Source organism: Triticum dicoccoides, chromosome 2B (assembly GCF_002162155.2).
Source record: "Triticum dicoccoides isolate Atlit2015 ecotype Zavitan chromosome 2B, WEW_v2.0, whole genome shotgun sequence".
NCBI lineage: Eukaryota > Viridiplantae > Streptophyta > Magnoliopsida > Poales > Poaceae > Triticum > Triticum dicoccoides.
The window spans coordinates 550402454-550419910 of NC_041383.1; the positions used below are offsets into that span (position 1 = coordinate 550402454).

General features: G+C 47.6%; 1 long non-coding RNA gene across 1 annotated transcript; it reads right to left on the bottom strand.

Annotated features, from left to right (window-relative positions):
• Window positions 1-14619: 14619 nt before the first annotated feature.
• LOC119367993 lies at window positions 14620-16499 on the bottom strand. Its single transcript, XR_005176485.1, has 3 exons — window positions 16081-16499; window positions 15663-15988; window positions 14620-14663 (listed from the first exon to the last, which is right to left on the bottom strand). It is a non-coding gene; the product is annotated as an uncharacterized LOC119367993 (long non-coding RNA).
• Window positions 16500-17457: the final 958 nt, after the last annotated feature.

Genomic DNA, 17457 nt, shown 5'->3' on the forward strand with positions numbered 1-17457 from the left:
GCTTTCATTGCGAGTTCCTCTATGTCGTCGCAGTAACGCTCGATGGCTCGCCTCGTTGTCAGGGACAAGATCACCTCTGGGGGAGCACTGGCCCAAGGCCAAACTCTCCGTCTGGGCCGCTTCGTCATGACCGCCCAATCGGCTATCGCGCCGACGATGACTTCTCAGGTCATCAAAAACAGCCTCCACGTCAGTTCAGAACTCGCCGAACAGATGGATCCAATGGAACTCTCTTCCCTTAATGAGCTCTTGGATCGCATCGCCGCCCTGGGCATCGCTACGGACTATGATCGGATAGGGCTTAAACCCGACCAAAGGGAGATTTATTCTCCGCCGGTCACCCACGAGATCGCGGTGGTGGAGGAGCATCATACAAATTCTCCCTCTATTTTGATGATGAACTATGTCTGGATCTCCGAGCTCTCTATCACGGTGGTGGCGGAGCATCATACAAATTCTCCCTCTATTTTGATGACGAACTGTGTCTGGATCTCCGAGCTCTCTGAGCCGGACACCCGCTCGCGGGAGGACATGACCCAAACCCCGAACTTAGGATCAGGTGACGGGTCAAAAAAATTGGGCAACATCCCAGAGCCCGAGCTGTTAAGCTCGGAAGCTTCTTTCCCCCTGGGTCTCCGATCGGGTCAGGATTCGGATTCGAAAACACCCACCCACCCAATTTTATTCAATCTTCCAAATATTAGACAAGAGCCCCAGGAGACAGTACATCGTTACTGGGCCAGATTCCTCCGTGTGGTAAACAGGGTCAAGGACTATCGCGGGGAAGACGCAATCTCCCTCTTTTGCAAAAATTGCGCGGACAAAGGGATCATCAACGCTATAAGTCGCCGTGACATAGTACGCTTTGCTGACTTAGCAGCCATAGTGCAGAAATAATATGTGATGGAAAGCGCTTGGAAAACCCAAACAAACTTCTAGGACAATCCGGCTCTCACTAAACCCTTCGTCCGAACTAAAAGGGCAAGCTCTCGTAAGTTACCTGATTCAGTTACCAAAAAACAAAAGCCTGATATAAGGCGCGGAATCGTATTGGAGGAATGGCTCAGTGGGCCGTGCAAAATTCTTAGCACACCGGATACCACCCCAACCTATAGCCTTAGAGCATATAGGATACTCCAGCAGGTAGCAAAGAGCGGTGATGATCTCCTCTCAAACCATACGGCAGAGCAACATCCCGCTCGCAACAACAGTACGGTATTTACAGTCTTCGAGACTTTCGTCTCAAATAATAGGCGCAAGTGAGCTCAACGCAGCCTCGTCGAAGTCTGCCACATGGCAACAATAAACCCATGGAACGACACGACTATAACTTACAATGCAAGTGATGAACCTCAATTCCGAACAGTTCGAGCACCAGCCGCTTTGGTCCTTAGTCCAATCGTGGACGGCTTCAGCTCACTAAAGTGCTCATGGATGGCGGAAGCGGACTAAACCTCATCTACGAGGAAACCCTTAACAAGATGGAAATTGACAAGAGCCGCATTGAGCAAAGCAGCACGACCTTCAAGGGAATCATCCCTAGTCGGGAGGCGCGATGCGCGGGAAAAATCACACTGGATGTGGTATTCGGCACGCTGGAGAATTACAGGTCCAAAGAAATTACGTTCCATGTGGCCCTGTTCAGCAGCGGATACGACGCCCTCTTGGGGCGGGATGCATTCACGAGTTTCCAGGCTATACCCCAGTACGGATAAATAAAGCTCAAAATGCCCGGGCCCAACAGAATCATCACTCTAGCTAGTGTTCCGGACGTCGTACTCTGCGCCGAAAATAAAACCGCCGCCCTCGCCCTGGAGGCATTATCAAAAGCCCTCGCGGCCGAAGAACTCACAACGCTGCAAGCAACAGTGGACAGAGACGACGTGATACTCGACAAGCGACCTAAATCCACGTCCTTCAAACCCTCGGACGAGATAGTCAAATTCCAGGTCCACCCAACGGACCCTACAAAGACAGCTTCCATTAGGACACAGTTGAACCCCACAATAGACGCAGCACTGCGAGATTTCCTGCGTGAGAATTGGGAATTCTTCGCCTGGCACCCTTTAGACATGTCGGGCATCCCACGCAGGCTGGCCGAACACAGCCTCAATATACTGAAAGGATACAAGCCAGTCAAGCAGACTCTTAGGCGCTTCTCAGAGCCAAAGTGGAAAGCCATGGGAGAGGAGCTAACCAAGCTACTCGAGGCCGGATTCATTAGACACATCAAACATCCGGATTGGCTAGCAAACTTGGTAGTGGTACCAAAGAAGGACAAATCCTGGCGCTTATGTGTCGATTTCAAGGACCTCAATGAAGCTTGCCCTAAGGATCCCTTCCCCCTCCCCCGCATTGATCAAATCATCGACGCCACCGTAGGGCACGACTCATTGTGCTTTCTCGACGCATACTCCGGATACCATCAGATCAAGATGGCGGAGTCTGACCAGGCCACAACGGCCTTCATTACACCGTACGGCACCTTCTGTTTTGACACCATGCCTTTTGGGCTCAAAAACACCGGCGCAACCTATCAACACATGACTCAGACATGCCTGGAGAAACAAATCGGCAAGACAGTAAGGCCTTAGTAGACGACATGGTTATCAAAACAAGACACGTTGAAACTTTAATAGATGACTTGAGGCTTACATTCGACAATCTCCGAACATACGACATCAAGCTCAACCCAGAGAAATGTGTCTTTGGGGTACCCTCCGGGAAATTGCTCGGCTTCATCATTTACAATAGAGGAATTGAAGAAAATATGGCAAAAATCCGAGCTCTGTCACAGTTGGCTATCCCAACAGACCTCAAGTAGATCCAGAAACTAACTGGATGCGTGCCTACCTTAAGCCGCTTTATCTCCCGCTTAGGAGAAAAGGCACTACCTCTTTATCGCCTTCTTCGACGCACCGAACACTTCGAGTTGACGGATGCGGCCACGGCCGGACTGGAAGAAACAAAGGCACTCTTGGCCACAAACCCAGTCCTGACCGCGCCAAACATTGGCAAACCCATGCTATTATACATAGCCACAACAAACCAAGTTGTGAGTGCAGTGCTCGTCGTCGAATAAAAAGCAAACGGACACAAGTTCCCGCTCCAAAAGCTGGTATATTACGTGTCCACTGTCCTCACTCCACGCAAATCTCGGTACCCACACTATCAAAAGATAGCGTACGCGTTCTTCATGGCATCCCGAAAACTATGACACTACGTTCAAGAGTGCTCGATCATGGTGGCCTCCGAAGTACCACTCAATGACATAATGAATAACCGTGACGCAACAGGCCGAATTGCTAAATGGGATATTGAGCTCCTTCCGTTCGACATAACATACAAACCACGGCGGGGCATTAAGTTGCAAGTACTGGCTGACTTCGTCGCTGAATGGACAGAAGCCGAACTCCCGAAAGAGTATGGCGCATAGTCAAATTGGATCATGCATTTCGACGGCTCTAAAATGCTGGCCGGATTGGGAGTGGGTGTTGTCCCGACATCCCCCACCGGAGACATGGTTCAATACGTACTCCAAATATTATACATAGACTCCAAGAATGCAGCCTAATACGAGGCTCTGTTGCATGGTCTTCGGATGGCAGTCTCCACGGGCATCCAATGCCTCGAAGTGCGTAGGGACTCGAACCTCGCAATATCTCAGATAAATGGAGACTTTGATGCCAAGGACCCAAAAATGGCGGCTTATTGCAATGCCGTCCTTAAAATGTCAGCTCGGTTCGATGGGCTCGAATTCCACCATGTGGTCAGAGAAAATAATCAATCGACCGATAACCTTGCCCGCATCAGCGCTAAATGCGACCCCGTCCCACCAAATATCTTCTTGGAAAGGCTGTTCAAGCCGTCCGTGGTATGGGAGGGGGAGTTCGGAAATATTAGTCTGGCCCCGAACACAACCCCAGATTATGAACAATCTGACGTAATCGGAGGCTCTGCAACCGAAATAACACCTTCGGCCCACGAAATAATGGTTGTCATTGCCCCGTGGACCGAGCCCTTCTTGGCCTACCTAAATAGGCAAGAGGTCCCCGAAGATCAAAATGAGGCACGTTGTATTGTGCGATGCTCTAAGGCCTACAAAGTCCATGAAGGAGAGCTCTACAAGAAGAGCACCACCGGAGTGCTCCAATGATGCATCTCCGAAGAGAAAGGGCAACAGCTCTTAGCCAAAATCCATTCCGGACTAGGCGGGCACCATGCGGCAGCCCGAGCTCTCGTAACCAAGGCCTTTCAGACAGGTTTTTACTGGCCGACAGCCTGGGCAGACGCACAGGACCTTGTCCAACATTGCGTTGGTTGCCAACTATTTGCCAATCAGAGCCATATGCCCCCTACCGCTCTCCAAACAATCTCCATAACTTGGCCCTTCGTGGTCTGGGGGCTGGATATGGTGGGACCCCTTAAAGGGGGAAGCCATAAGAAAAAATACTTATTGGTCATGGTGGACAAGTTCACCAAATGGATAGAAGCCAAACCTGTTAAAACGGCTGAATCCAGACCGGTAATAGACTTCATATCAGGGGTTGTACACCGTTATGGTGTCCCCCACAGCATCATCACTAACAATGGCTCAAATTTTACAGTTGATGAGGTGAAAACTTGGTGCGGCAAAATGGGCATCAAGCTCAACTACGCCTCTATCTATCACCCCCAAACAAACGGTCAAGTCGAACATGCAAATGGTCTTATCATGAGCGGCATCAAACCCAGACTAGTGCGATCCTTGAAGGAATCAGACACACATTGGGTCGAGGAACTCGACTCCATACTCTGGGGGCTGCGGACCACGCCGAATCATACCACCGGATACGCACCATTTTTTATGGTGTACGGTGCAGAAGCAGTGCTACCCTGCGACATAATCCATGACTCACCTTGCATGCGCATGTACGAAGAGAAGGAAGCCGAGCTAGATCGGCAGGACAACTTAGATGCTTTGGAAGAGGAGCGTGGCATCGCAAATGCCCGTTCCGCATTCTATTAGCAACAGGCTTGAAGGTATCAAAGCAGAGAAGTACGGGCCAAAACTTACAACATTTGCGAACTAGTTCTACGCCTCCCTGAGAAGAAGAAGGACAAGCTCAGGCCCAAGTGGGAGGGTCCTTTCATCATTGATAAAGTTCTCACCGGTGGAGCGTACCGTCTGCGCAGTGCATCTGATAACAGACTCGAGCCGAACCCATGGAACGTGGCCAGACTCCGAAGATTCTATGCCTAGTGCCGAACTCAGTGTTCGTCTCCTTAACTCCTCTTCTTCAATTATGTTCTCTTTCCTCCTTTCTCGCCCTCCTTTTCCTTTTCAACATACAGCCTTAAAATTGTATGGATGCCCTGATCGCTCCGGCCGCACTATGCGTGCACACTATACCTGGGGGCATCCTATTCGGAAGTTAAATATAACTACTTTAATGGCTTCTTGCCAGCCACATATGCATTTTTATTTCCATATGTGCCTTTTCTTCACCATTATCTGCATCGATATGACTTAAGTTTTGTCCATGCTGGGTTGCCTGGCTCTTGTGTTTAGGCCCTACATTCCCGTTAATTCGGCTAGGGCATAAGGGGAGCACCTCTGCGATTGTTACTGCCGGTTGAGCCAGATGTGTACCTCAGACTGGGTGAAGCCGAAAGCTAGCGTTCTTAAGGGAATATTCGGTCGGTGAACAAAACATGTTCTCGTTCATTACAACGTAAATACCCAGATGTTTTGTTTCCTGTGCTTCTATTCGTAGCTCGGACATGCACACCGATGCATGCGCACCCAGAGAAAGGAACCCCTAACGGAACTATTCTCTCTGGAAGATGTTCCTTACTATCCATGTAATATAACATAACTAGTTGGGTACTTGTCTGTTCAAGCACTTATGACCCCTACGCCTGGTTTCCACGCATACCCCGGTTTTTCATAACTGTGCGAGTATTCGGATACACTCCGGACTGTCGGGTCCGGGGGCTGAAGCGAAAAGGTCTGCCATGACAAATGATTTTCAATCCGGCTAGGGAGTACATAAGTCCACTCAAATTACATAGTCATTTAGACTGGCTGTACTCTTCCTCTATACCATCCAACAGGTTGTCTACCTTACATTCCTGTTGGGAATACTTTGCAGCTAAGGCTACTTGGTCATATACCAGACTAACGAGTATTTCTTGCCCATCTGACCCCACCGATCCAACTTCGGCCATATGGTTCGGGTCAGCCCTGGCGTATCGCGTCTTTACCATGGCCCAAGCTTCCCTCGCACCTTGCTGGCAAGCTGATATCTTCCATAAACGGAAGCGCCACTGTGCTCCTTTGAGCATCTCTACAAGCTTGCTCATGCCTCCTGGCACGGCAAAAGACGACCACAAGGCCTGGGAAATACCCTGCATCGCCTGCCAAGCTCGCTCGTGCAGTTGTGACAGATCTTGCAGCAAATCACCTGCGGTTCTAGGCATCTCCTCTCCACGACGGACCGTCAACATACCTGCAGACACAACTCTGTTAATTCGCTCCCTCGCCGAACTATTTTGCAGCTCGTTTGAAGCACTTACAATAAATGCCGCATCGAAGTCTCCTGTTCTCCTTCACGGAGTCAGCAAGCTGAGCCCGAACATCCACCAGTTTGACGCTTAGTCGGATATTGGCATCTTGGAGCTTATTTTTCTCTTGAATAGCCTGCGTCAGCATGCTTTCGCCCGCCTTCAGCTGACTTCACAGATGTGGCTCATTATCTTCTACCGTCTTCGGATTTTCTCCGGGATTGTCTGCAGAATCTTTTGTTAGATTCATAAACCATGTTGAACTAAAAACTGGTACCCATTCCTGCATGAGGGCAAGTATTACCGTAGGAGGCCTTTCTGGAATCCTCTTGTTCGGCAGCGGTGGCCTTCAGCTGGGTCTTACATTCCTCCAGGTCTTGAGATGACTGGGTATTCTTCTCTAAAAGAACATGTGCATACAGTGATCCTTAAATCAGCTGCGCCAACTGTTTCAAGTCTCAGGGGCTTCTACTACACCTACTTATTAAATTTTATTACCCGTATATCCTTCACATACTGGTCCATTGCTCTGGCAAGTCCATCTTGAGTAGCGCGGATATATGCTTGTCCAGAATTGAAGGCATTAAACGCCTCTTTGGAAAAAATACCACCGCGAAGTACGACCCGTCGGCGCCTGTGATTCATGGCGCTCTCCACTTCAGAATTTGTGGCGGAAAGCCTATCCGTATCCTCCGCGGGAGGATAGTTCGGCGCTGTCCTCACATCAACCTCCGCCCGTGAATCCGGTTCAGGAATCCGGCTGCTGGAGGCATGGCCGGTAGGGTCCCCGGATATAGTCCTACGTTTTCTGCCGGGACATAATTAAAGCTGTCACGCATCGACAAAAGACCAGAATAACCACGGGGCAAGTTTAATGAATACCTCTGCGCCTGCATCTCGGTCCTAACTGCTTTCCTTTTAAGCCTACCTTGTCTAGGCACCTCTTGCTGAGAAGCCCTCACGGGTTCCGCGCAGCGTCCTGATGGTCGTTTCTATAAAAATGCGACATGTGTGCATAAGGTACGGCATAACGAAGGAATACTTTCGGGAAGTTGGGACCTCGACATTACTTACATGCGACACAGGAAGCAGTCCGGGATAATACGCGATGATGGCCACTAAGGAGCCGCCACTGCTTGACTGATAGAAAGTCCCGTTGACAAATTCCACGGATATGTCCGGATCTTCTCCAAGTCCAGGATTGAGAGCCCGGCCGGGATCCTCTGGCTGCGGGGAGGGGCTGTTAAACTCTTTCACGGCTTTCCTTAGTTCCTGCTTTGAAACAGCAAGGTAAATAATTGTGACAAAAGGAGGTAAGAATGGACGGAGTCAAGTAAAGGATGACAGTTTACCCAGCTCCGGGGGTTGTACATGGAAAATTCATCCCGCGGTTTAATGCAGAGGAACTCCTCTTCTTCTCCTTTATACAAATCAGACAGTATCCTCGCTAGAGACGTGGCGGAGTCCGGACCTTTGCGACCGCAGCGGGAGGCATCGTCTTCTCGATTGAAGTGCCACACGGGTTTCCCCCTATATTAAAGTGGTTGCACTCCCCGTATTATACATATTGACATAACTTCGGTTATTGCCAGTCCTGATTTGGCCAGGATTTTTATCCTGCCCATCAGATAGAGGACTTCTCTATTATCCTCCTCCTGCGGGCTCCGAGGGCGCCAGCTTTGGCGTTTCTGTAGTGCAGTATTGGTAAACTCAGGAAGGCCTATCCGGACTGGGTCCAGAAGGGGAACGTCATCAACGTAAAACCACTCCAAAGGCCAGTCTTCGGACACCTTCTTTGGAGTACCGGACAGGTATCCGGTCTGGGCGACGCGCCATATTTCGGCTCCACCCACTTGATATATAGATCCCTCCAGGTTGCGAGGGACGAGGCAAAATAACCTCTTCCATAGCTCGAAATGAGCTTCACAGCCCAGGAACAGCTCGCAGAGGGCAAGATAACCCGCGATGTGCAGTATGGAGGCGGGGGTAAGATTATGCAACTAGAGACCATAGAACTCCAGGAGCCCCCGGAGGAATGGGTGGATTGGAAACCCGACTCCTCTTAGCAGATATGGGACAAGGCATACCCGCTCCCCCCGAGATGGGTTAGGGAATCTCTCCGCTTGCTCCGCACCATTATAGGTGGCTAGTCCGGATCGGACGGGGACCATGTATGCGGGCGGAAGGAACCCCTGGGTCTGCAGCTCTATTAGGCGGTTGTGAGGAATGGAACACTTTTCCCAATCCCCTGGTTTCGTGCTAGGGAAGCGATAGGCAGAGCTGCGGCGACCGGTCATGTTGGGATGACCTCTTTCGGACGCGCTCTAAGGAATGATTGCTCGGGAGAAGGTGGTGTGATTTGGATCTGAGGATCCCTGTCTCTTCAAATAGACGGCTCGCCTACGGGATTAGGGTGACAAATGTAAAAATGCCCCGGCCCCTCGTCTTCGCTCGACATGTGGAGACGGCCATTATTGAAACACAGAAGACGAGGAGTACAACATTGCTAGGAGGCCGGACACTGTTCGCTAAGACGGGTACGCCGGATTCGGAGAAGAACCCGCCTTGCAATGCCGAAGACAATCTACGCGCCGGACTCATCGTCATTGAAGCCTGGTTCGGGGGCTACTGAGGGGGTTCTGGATAAGGGGGTATTCGGACAGTCGTACTATGTACTTTGGGCGGACTGTTGGACTATGAAGATACAAGATTGAAGACTTCGTCCTGTGTCCGGATGGGACTCTCCTTGGCGTGGAAGGCAAGCTTGGCGATTCGGATGTAGATCTCCTTCTCTGTAACCGACTCTGTGTAACCCTAGCCCCCTCCGGTGTCTATATAAACCGGAGGGTTTAGTCCGTAGGACACAACAACAATCATACCATAGGCTAGCTTCTAGGGTTTAGCCTCTCTCATCTCGTGGTAGATCAACTCTTGTAATACTCATATCATCAAGATCAATCAAGTAGGAAGTAGGGTATTACCTACATCAAGAGAGCCCGAACCTGGGTAAACATCGTGTCCCTAGTCTCCTGTTACCATTAGCCTTAGACGCACAGTTCGGGACCCCCTACCCGAGATCCGCCGGTTTTGACACCGACAGTCATGCCCTTCTTCTTGCTGGTGTGACAGTCCTTGAAGATTTCCACATCATTTGGTTCATGTACTTTTTGGTCCTTGCGGGCTTTCATCTGCATCTAGAACAAGTCAATATAGATCTGATAATATGGTACAACAAAAATGGTGAAACAACAGCTAATTACAAGAGCCTCACAGTGTGCAATATAGCTACGAGATCCTGTCGTCTGTTGGAATTTCACTTTTGTATGGTTGGCCTTGTTCTTTGAACAGTTCACCTACAAGAAGATAGATTTGTGTGGCACATGAGTAAATAGGACTTCAACATGTGATCTGATCACATATATATAATTTTCCCGATACTTCGAATCAGACCAGTGTTTAACGAGGCCTCTCCAGGGTTCATCCGATATATTTTCCACTCGAGATGTTTGGGCAAGTTCACTGTTTGCCTTGCCTTCAAAGTGAGTTTTCCTAAAGTTATACTGATACTGTTGTAGAGCAGACTTGAAAACATGGGTGCAAGCTTGTCTGGTTGCATCATCTTGGCTATCCAACTTGAAACTCATCTGCTGAAAATTATGGGAGTCTCATTATTAGCAACCTAGAAAGTATGGGACAGAGCAAGACGATATTACTAGTTTCCATACATAACCATACTTACAGATAAATGGTCGAGGAAGGTGTTGAACTGGGTTTCGTCTTTGTCATTCCTATACCGAATCCATGTTGGGAGGATATGTACATGAGACCTAATGGCTACCGCTGCCTCTGATACTAACTTGGCTGACTCTGTAGCATCACGTGGCCTTCTTAAACCTGCCTCAAAACGGATCTCCATTCTTCCTCCTCTAGATTCAGTTAACCAATCGAGCACTATCCCTGATGTTTGTTTCCTCTTGCGGCTAGGTGCTAGTCCAACGACGAACATAGGAAGTGTTAGTGTACATCAAACTGTGAGGTACATATAAAGAAGCATGCAAATGTAACTTGACTCCAGCAACTACTTTCTTGCTGTTGAAGCTCACAAAGTTCATCTGATCTTGCCAACTCATCTTTTGTCAAGAGTGCTTTGGAAGTAGTGTGAGGTGGCAAGGGAGCTTCGGAATGTGCTGCTAGCTGAGTTGACAAACGAGTAACTCGTGCAGCTGGTGGTACTGTGGAAGGTGTTGCAACAACTAGGGATGTCTCTGCTTGTTTGGTGGCAGCTATTTGTTCCTGTTTGGCTTGTTCTGCAGCTCGTGTAGCACGGGATACCCTGTTTGTAGAATTTTTTGCTGGACTTTGACCTTCTATTGCACCATCAGTACCAGCAGAATCTGCAGGATTCTTCCGCTTCCCATTCCCTGTCATTCTGTGTTGCTTCCTCTTTCTCTGTGTCATGTTAAGTCAAGCCGACAAGAAAAAAGAATCACAACTTAGTTCTTCAGAACAAATTGATGCGTGATACAGATGAACTAAACTTTGATTTTAGACAACCACATGATAGGAGGATCTAATATGTACGAAAAACAGGACGACATGAGGTAACCAGAACTATGATGTGTAAACTAAGCATAAGACATTTCACTAAATTAGAAACGATGCAATGGAAGGTAGACACCATATGAAAATGCTACAAATATCGCTCTGCCAAGTTAACAGTGTCTCATCATAAATGGCGTTTAAACAAATGTGAAGCAGTACAATAAATAAATCATATGCAAGATGCAAAAAACATCACACTACCAAGTTAAAGGTCTCTCGTCATTAGTGCCATTGCATATTCACAGCATTGCATATTCACAACTTATGATGTGTAAACTAAGGAGAAGGCATTTCAAAAAATTAGAAGCAATGAAAGCTAGGCACCATATGAAAGATGCAACGAATATCACTCTACCAAGTTAAAGATGTCTCGTCATAAGTGCCATTTCAACAAATTAGAAGTAGTAAAAGCTGGAAAATAATGTGAGATGTAACCTCTATCACACTCCCAAGTCAAACGTGTCTTATGATAAGTGATTGTTGCAGGTTACACAACAGTAGTAATTTGATGTAAGAACATGGTGTGATAGATAGATATTGTATGTTCTAGAAACAGGAACACATATCTTATTCACAAGTATAATGTGTAAAGTAAGCAGATGGAATTCAAAAAACTTAGAAGCAATACAAGCTAGACATCATACATAACATGCAACAACATATAACAGTGCCAAGTTAGAGGGAGCACATGTGATGGTGCACTAGGGGAGACGTGCTCATCATCAACACAACTACGTTGAGTGTCTATGCATGTGTTCTCTTGCAAATCATCTTGGGGGGGTGGAGGAGTAGAATCTATAGAGGCCCTCCGTTTGGAAGGAGCACCTTTATCCGCTGCCTTGCTAACATCCTTCCGCTTTATTGATTTTGAATTGTCAAGTAAAACCGACAAGAAAAAGCAATAAAATTCTCTCTTCAGAACTCATTCATGCATGATACTGACAATCACTACTTTGATGTAAGGCAAACACATGATACCAGGGTGGAATATGTACAAAAACAGGACGACATGGCATATTCACAACTGCTTGTCTAAACTAAGCAGAAACCATTCCAACAAATAAGAAGCAATGCAAGCTAGACACCACATGAAAGATGCAATCAATATGACTCTGCCAAGTTAAAAGCGTCCCATCATAAATGGCATTTCAACATATTAGAAGCAGTGCATACTATAAATCATATGAAAGATGCAACTAATATCGCCCTTCATATACTAAAGGTGTCTCGTCATATTGATTGATGCGGGATAAAAAAAACAATAGTTTTATGTAAGGACATGCTTAATAGACAGATGTACTATGTACTAAAAATAGGAAGGCATGTCACATTAACAAGTATAATGTTTAAACTAAGTAGAATAACACATACAATTTTACCAGATTGGAAGAATTACAATCTAGACACCCTATGCAACATGCAACCACATATCATGCTGCCAAGTTAGAGCAAGAACCTACGATGCTAGTGTAGGGGAAATGCAGTAATCAACTATAGAGCATGTTCACTATCTTCATCTAGCCTTGCTGTTTCTTGAGAATCATGTCGAGAGGCTGAGCTGCATTCTTTAAATGAGGATCTTTACTCACAATAGTCCACTGGCCTGACTGCCTCGTCATAAGTGATTGATGAGGGATACACAAGAACATTAGTTTGATGTAAGAACATGGTTAATAGACAGATGTACTAGTATGTACCAAAAACAGGAAGGCATGTCATATTCAAAGGTATAATGTGTAAACTAAGCAGATGCAATTTAACCAAATTGGAAGAAATACAAGCTAGACATCCGGCAGGAGTGGTGAGCATGATCATCTAGGACCTGAGAGCCTGGTGGGAGGCTGTCACGCCCAATATGCGATACTATCCTAAAGAGACTCGAGGGTCCCACCAAGGATAGAACCGCATATTGAAACGCTTTTGCAAGGTGGATATCATTAGAACAGCTTTACATAAATAGATGGGAATACATACAAAAGTCATACAATGCCACATGAATACAACATCACAATACATAAGAGCAACATCCGACTACGGATGAACCACAAACAGAAACTCAACGACCCAGGCTGCCGACCTGGAACCTATCCCCTGATCGAAGAAGCAGAAGAAGAACTCCAATACAAGTAACATCGCTCTTGCGTCATGATAATCGCATAACCTGTACCTGCAACTGTTGTTGTAGTAATCTATGAGCCACGAGGACTCAGCAATCCCATTACCATGGGTATCAAGACTAGCAAAGCTTAAAGGGAAAGGAAGGGGTAAAGTGGTGAGGTTGCAGCAGCGACTAAACATATATGGTGGCTAACCAACGCAAATAAGAGCGAGAAGAGAGAAAGCGGAACGGTCGTGAAGCTAGCAATGATCAAGAGGTGATCCTGAACACCTACTTACGTCAAACATAACCCAAAAACCGTGTTCACTTCCCGGACTCCGCCGAAAATAGACCATCACGGCTACACACACGGTTGATGCGTTTTAATTCGGATATGGTGTCAAGTTATCTACAACCAGACATTAACAAATTCCCATCTGCCACATAACCGTGGGCACGGCTTTCGAAAGTTTATACCCTGCAGGGGTGTCCCAACTTAGCCCATGATAAGCTCTCGCGATCAAAGAAGGATATACCTTCTCCCAGGAAGACCCGATCAGACTTGGAATCCCGGTTTACAAGACATTTCGACAATGGTAAAACAAGACCAGCAAAGCCGCCCGATGTGCCGACAAATCCCGATAGGAGCTGCACATATCTCGTTCTCAGGGCACACCAGATAAGCGAAGCGTACATGAACCGACGTAATCCAAGTTGCCAAGGAATGGTCCTGCACGGTGCTCTAGTTTGGATTAACACTTGGAGGAGCACTGGCCCGGGGGGGGGGGGGTAAAAAAAAGATGACCCTCAGGCTCCGGAAACCCAAGGGAAAAAGGGCTAGGTGAGGCAAATGGTAAAACCAAGGTTGGGCCCTGCTGGAGGAGTTTTATTCAAAGCGAACTGTCAAGGGGGTCCCATAAATCACCCAACCGCGTAAGGAATGCAAAATCCGGGAACATAACACCGGTATGACGGAAACTAGGGCAGCAAGAGTGGAACAAAACACCAGGCATAAGGCCGAGTCTTCCACCCTTTACCAAGTATATAGATGCATTAATTAAATAAGAGATATTATGATATCCCAACATAATGCTGTCCACCATGAAGAAATCTTCAACTTCACCTGCAACTAACAACGCTATAAGAGGGGCTGAGCAAAGCGGTAACATAGCCAAACAACGGTTTGCTAGGAAGGGTGAAAAGGTTAGAGGCTGACATGACAATTGGGAGGCTTGAAGAACAAAAGATAGGTAGCGCAACATAGCGATAGAATGAAGCAACTAGCATAGCAATGATAGTAGTGAGATCTAGGGTAGTGGTCATCTTGCCTGAAATCCCGCTAGGTAGAAGAACGAGTCCATGAAGAAGACGAACGGGAGTAGTCGAACGAATCCTCACAATCACAACATTACCGGAACTAAGAAGCAACACCGGAAAGAAACAAACAACATGGTAAATGCACGAGCATAAACATGGCATGATGCACAAACAAGCATGATGCATGACCGGTTTAATGAGGCACGGCATGGCAAAGTGCAACAAACAATACTACAAGTTATGTGGAGCTCAATATGCAACGAGTTGCATATTGACGAAACACCACAAGCAATTATTTAGTTGATCTCGTTTAAGCTACCAAACAATATTAAATATTGCTAAACATGGCAAGAGATGAAGCATATGGAAACTAACTATTTAGGCATGTTTAAATGATGTCGGAACAACAAACAACAATTCCGAGAAAATCCTCATATGCAAATTATGAATTTGGTACTGTTCTCCCCTAAACACAATTTTAATGTTGTTAAATAGCAACATATAGTGCACCATGTTAAACTAGGCATTTTTCCAGCCCATTTACATATAAAGTTTATTAAAATTGGAGCTACGGTTATTTAGTTATGAAATAAATCATTTTACATGGCATTATGCAAAAAAATGCAAACAGTAGTTTAAACATGTTTAACATGGGTGCAAATAGCATATTATGAAAGTGCATGAAAAACTTAGCAAGTTAACTATATGACATGTTTAAATCCGATGCACGGTTATTTAGTTGTGAGCAATTTAAAATCATGGCATTTTCTGTAATATGCATGTCCAAGATTTAATTGTCAAAACCGTAGCGCAGGAACAAAAAAGGAAAACGAGCGGAACACAGCGCACTAAGCAAGCCCAGCAGCAGTTCCGGCCCAACATGGTTGTGTGCGTGTGTGCAAAGTAAAAAGAAATATGAAAAAAATTAGGGGCGGATGGGAATCGAACCCAGGACCTCCTGGATGTGTGCACAAGGAAAGAACCACTAGGCTAACTGCTCTGCTAGTGCTAGAATGTAGTGGCTACGGTAAATAAACTCTGCGCACCAGAATGGATCTAGGAAAAGAACGAAGCTTCAGAGATGGAGGAAGTTTCTCACAGCGGGGAAACAAAGAGGCCGGCGGCCATGGCGATGTTGAAACTTGGCTGGCTGCGGAAGCGGAAGAAGCTGGGCGCCATTGGCCTTGCGGCCCTTGCGCACACGCGGGCGTGGTCGATGCAGGGGATCGAGCAGGCGACTGGAGGCAACGCTCAAACTCGAGCTAGAGGGCAACGGCGGTGACGGACCTCAGCGGAGCCGACGAAGAGAAGAGCTGCAGGAGACGGGGATGGGCAGATCCGGAGATGACGAGGTCGGGAACAGAACGGAGGCGAGCTGCGGATGGTTTAGGACGGCGGCGATGCTCCATGGCGTTCCTGACGGTGCTGTGAAGACAAGAGATAGAGAGAGCAGCGTGAGAAAGAGCCAGGGAGGAAGAGGGGAAAAGAGAAAAGAGAAGGGAGAAGCAAGAGCACACCGTGACCTGGGGCTTTAGTCGGCGGCCAAGCTGGCTGCAACGGGAGGAGGCTCGGGCACTAGACAAATTCCATCGGTGGGGCTGACGAACTTGAGGCGTTCGGGTGCCATGGCTGCTCCAACTCCCTGTGAACAAACAGAGAGCGAGAGAGATGAGAGACCGGAGAGAGAGATCGGGGAGGAGCGGAGCTTCACCGTGGGGTGTTGCTGGAGTCGTACGAGTTCGGCGGTGCTGGTGGTGAGCTCCAGGGAGCTGGCCGGTGCTCAGGCGGCTGCAGGAGAGGGCCGACGGGCAGAGGAGCTCGGGCTCCTACAGGATTTGGGCGGGGCGATGGTGGTTGGACAGGAGGGAAAAACAAGGAGAAGGTGGAGGCTGCGAGGGGATTGGGCGCTGGTGGATCCCGAGGGGGATTGGTGACGGTGGCGGCGGCTGGACTGGGAAGGATCCCTAGAAAATAGGGTTGGTCTTTATATATCAAGTGGATTTTGGGTAGAGGCCTAATTGGATCCTCCGATTTAGATCGGGCGGTCGAAAAAAAATAGGTTAGGGAAGCCCAAATAAGAAGCCGAAGATATTTTGTAGATGTTTGGGGATGATCCGAATCCAATGGTCACGACTGATCGGGTCGGGTTGGGGACAACTTACGGACGCGCGCGCGAGGGGGTCTGTGCACTTTACCAAGAGACTCCGGTCTAGGCAAGAGGGGAAAAACGAAGAACAAGGTTGGTCTCGGAACGGTCAACGAAAGCAAGGGGGATGCGACAACTACGAATGGGTGCAAGTTTTATGAAAACATGCAGATGCAATGCACATGATGCTAAGAGATGAGATGCATGACATGAACAAAATGCAAAACAAAAGACAAAACCCAACCACGAAGGAAATATCATATCGCATCTCCAGAAAAGGCAAGAGTTGGAGTTACAAATATGGAAAGTTGCATCCGGGGTGTTACAGAGCCGGTCTACTTTGCCACCATCGTGGCTTTTTAGTTGGCTTCCAAGTGATGTTTGTCTGTGATGGGCTTGTCACTGGCTCGGCCTGTGCCCTGACTAGCTATTTGTCTTCTGGTGCTCACGGGATGGTGGTTCATGTAAAAAATATCTTTCCTTATCTTAATAATTCCAACTTCAGCTTTTCGAATACTAGCTAGACACCATATGGAACATGCAACCACATATGACACCGAGAAATTAAAGCAATCACCTGGGATGGTGGTTCATTGCGAGCGAGGTCATAAACTCTAGAGCTACATTTACCGTCTCCATCTCCTGACACTGCACCCTTTATAAGGGTGAAACGTGTCTGGCCTATCCGCATACCATGCTGGAGCAACTTCTCTCTTTTCCTTTTTGCTTCTCTCATGGCAGCAGAGTC